We start from the raw sequence: 4,291 nt of genomic DNA, 5'->3' as shown, positions 1-4,291 counted from the left end.
TTTTTGTGATTTGTTGGTTTGATGAGATTTTGTTGGATTTGATCCATGGATTTGCTTGGTTTCAAGTGGATCTAGCATTCCTCCCATCCATCTCCACCTTTCCCTTCATGAAATTCACCAATTTCTCCCATTTTCCCATGATTTTCCGCCCAAATCCGCGACCCCCGGGCACCCGGACCTCAAACCCCGGGCACCCGGACCCCCCGTGCAACCGAGCTGACCACCCCGGGTGCCCGCACCCCTTACCCCCGGGCACCTAGACCCCCGGGCCATCTTCTCCGCCCAACTCCCCTGACCACCCCGGGCACCCGCACCTCTCACCCCCGGGTGCCCGCACCCCCTCGAATCAGCCCACCAACATTCACCATTTTGGCTATAAGTTTCACTCCCAGAGTCCGATTTTGACGTTCTTTAGCTCGTTGAGTAGCTATCGACATCCCCCATCCATCTAGGTAGGTTCCAACACCATTTGACCCCATCAAAATTTTGGCATTTTGGCATCTTTGCATAGGCCATCCACTATATCAATAGCAAAACCACCATCACTTTCCGCCACCGAACACATTTTTGACTCTTATAGCATTTCTGGTTACTTGAGAGGTGACTTGAGTCTCCTAAGGTGTTTCGGCTACTTAGGGAAGGTTTCTTATCCATCACCCACCACCACCACTTCTGCATTGCTAACTCCGGAACCACAACGCATTCTGCTACCACCATTTGATATTTTCCTTTGAGATTTTGAGTTTGCGGTTTTTTCGTTTCCTAGGGTGTTTCGGCTAACTAGGAACGGTTCGACATTGAAAACACCGCTGCTCACCTTCGACAAGGATTCGACATCAACCACTTCACCATTTTGACAACCTAACCGTAAGCAAGAACGGTAACCTCCATATCACATTGGTATCATGGTATCCCATCTTTGTACATTCTTGCCATTATATTGTTAACCCCTTAGCCCATTTTGCGTCACTTCCCTATCGAGACTAGCCATTTGAGTATTGTCAGCAATGTTACTTGTGCACATTAGTGATCCGTACCTTCCATTGCATACATACCATATCACATTGGTATCATCTTGGTATCATCATAGCATCACTTGTGTCACAAGATTGTTCCCGCATATTGATGACCCACAAGTATACGGGATAGTTGTAACCTCTTTCGATAAGTAAGAGTGTTGAACACAACGAGGAGCTAAAGGTAGAACAAATACTCTCTCAAGTCCTATCGGCCACTGATACGACTCTACGCACGCTTGACATTCGCTTTACCTAGAACAAGTATGAAACTAGAAGTACTTTGTATGTGTGATAGGATAGGTTTGCAAGATAATAAAGAACATGTAAATAAAAAAGTAGGGGCTGTTCAGATAAATAAACAATAAAGTAAATATAGCGAGTATGGAAAAGTGGTGGTAGGAGTTGTGAAATTGTCCCTAAGCAATTGACTATGTTACTAGACCGGTAATCACTATTGCAATTTTATTTGAGGGAGAGGCATAAGCTAACATACTTTCTCTACTTGGATCATATGCACTTATGATTGGAACTCTAGAAAGCATCCGCAACTACTAAAGATTCATTAAGGTAAAACCCAACGATAGCATTAAAGTATCAAATCCCCTTTATCCCATACGCAAACAACCTACTTACTCGGGTCTGTGCTTCCGTCACTCACGGCACCCACCATAAGCAAATCATGAACATATTGCAAACCCTACAACAGGAATCATTCATGCTTGCGCGACACAGAGAACACCATAGGACAACACCAATAATAAAACATGCAACTCAAACCGATCATAGCAATTCATCAATCACCGATAGGACAACGGAAATCTACTCAGACATCATAGGATGGCAACACATCATTGGATAATAATATGAAGCATAAAGCACCTTGTTCAAGTAGAAGGTACAGAGGCTTGCGGGAGAGTGGACCGTTGGATATAGATGGCGGAAGGTGATGGATATGTTGGTGAAGATGATGGAGGTGTTGGTGAAGATCGCGGTGATGATGATGGCCTCCGGCGGTGTTCCGGCGCCACCAGAAGCAAGGGGGAGAGAAGCCCCCTTCTTCTTCTTCTTCCTTGACCTCCTCCCTAGATGGGAGAAGTGTTTCCCCTCTAGTCCTTGGATCCAATGGCTTGGGAGGGGCAAGAGCCCCTCCGAGATTGGATCTATCTCTCTGTTTATGCATTCTCAGATTCTGCCCCTTCATCGTTTCTTTTATATTTGGAGATCCGTAACTCCGATTGGGGTGAATGTTTCGCCCAGATTTTTCTCGTAAAATTAGCTTTCTTGCGGCAAAAGAAGAGCGTCAACCGCCTTACAGTGGCCCAGGAGAGTGCTAGGCGGGCCCAGGGGGGGTGGGCACGCCCCCTATCTCCTAGCCACCTTGGACACCGTTTCGCGTTGATTCTTCCTCCAGAAAATCCCAAATATTCCAAAATAATTCTCCGTCTGTTTTTATCCCATTTGGATTCCGTTTGATATTGGGTTTCTGCGAAACATAAAGCATGCAACAAACAGGAACTGGCACTGGGCACTGGATCAATATGTTAGTCCCAAAAAATAGTATAAAAAGTTGCCAAAAGTATATGAAAGTTGAAGAATATTGGCATGGAACAATAAAAAATTATAGATACGACGGAGACGTATCAGCACCCCCAAGCTTAATTCCTGCTCGTCCTCGAGTAGGTAAATGATAAAAAAGATAATTTTTTATGTGGAATGCTACCTAGCATAATATTGATCATATGTCTAATCATGGCATGAATATTAAGACACGAGTGATTCAAAGCAATAGTCTATCATTTGACATAAAAGCAATAATACTTCGAGCGTACCAATAAAGCAATCATGTCTTTTCAAAACAACAAGGCCAAAGCAAGCTTATCCCTACAAAATCATATAGTTTGGCCATGTTTCATTTTCGTCACACAAAATGCTCCCATCATGCACAACCCCGATGACAAGCCGAGCAATTGGTTCGTACTTTTTAATGCGCTTCAGCTTTTTCAACACTCACGCAATACATGAGCGCAAGCCATGGATATAGCACTATAGGTGGAATAGAATATGATGGTGGAGGTTTATATGGAGAAGACAAAAAGGGAGAAAGTCTCACATCGACGCGACTAATCAACGAGCTATGGAGATGCCCATCAATTGATGTCAATGCGAGGAGTTGGGATTGCCATGCAACAGATGCACTAAGAGCTATAAGTATATGAAAGCTCAAAATGAAAACTAAGTGGGTGTGCATCCAACTTGCTTGCCCATGAAGACCTAGGGCATTTGAGGAAGCCCATCGTTGGAATATACAAGCCAAGTTCTATAATGAAAATTCCCACTAGTATATGAAAGTGACAATATAGGAGACTCTCTATATGAAGAACATGGTGCTACTTTGAAGCACAAGTGTGGAAAAAGGATAGTAACATTGCCCCTTTTCTTTTCTTTTTTTCTTTTTTTTCTTTTTTTGGGTGGGCTTCTTTGGCCCCCTTTTTTATTTAGGCTTCTTTGGCCTTTCCTTCTTTTTATTTTTTTTATTTTTCTTTTTTTTCATGGGGCAATGCTCTATAATGATGATCACCACACTTTTATTTACTTACAACTCGATATTACAACTTGATACTAGAACAAAGATATGAATCTATATGAATGCCTCTGACGGTGTACCGGGATGTGCAATGATCTAGTGTAGCAATGACATCAAAAAACGGACAAGCCATGAAAACATCATGCTAGCTATCTTACGATCATGCAAAGCAATATGACAATAAATGCTCAAGTCATGTATATGATGATGATGGAAGTTGCATGGCAATATATCTCGGAATGGCTATGGAATTGCCATGATAGGTAGGTATGGTGGCTGTTTTGAGGAAGATATAATGAGGCTTATGTGTGATAGAGCGTATCATATCATGGGGTCTGTATGCACCGGTGAAGTTTGCACCGACTCTCGAGGTGGGAAAGGGCAATGCATGGTACCGAAGAGGCTAGCAATGATGGGAAGGTAAAAGTGCGTATAATACATGGACTCACATTAGTAATAAAGAACTCATATACTTATTGCAAAAGTTTATTAGCCCTGGAAGCAAAGTACTACTACGCATGCCCCTAGGGGGATAGATTGGTTGGAAAAGACCATAGTTCGTCCCCGACCGCCACTCATAAGGAAGACAATCAAAGAAACACCCCATGCTTCAAATTTGTCACACAACGGTTACCATACGTGCATGCTACGGGACTTGCAAACGTCAACACAAGTGTCTCTACAATCC

Source organism: Triticum aestivum, chromosome 3B (genome assembly GCF_018294505.1).
Source record: "Triticum aestivum cultivar Chinese Spring chromosome 3B, IWGSC CS RefSeq v2.1, whole genome shotgun sequence".
Taxonomy (NCBI): domain Eukaryota; kingdom Viridiplantae; phylum Streptophyta; class Magnoliopsida; order Poales; family Poaceae; genus Triticum; species Triticum aestivum.
Note: the sequence above shows the minus strand (reverse complement) of the source record.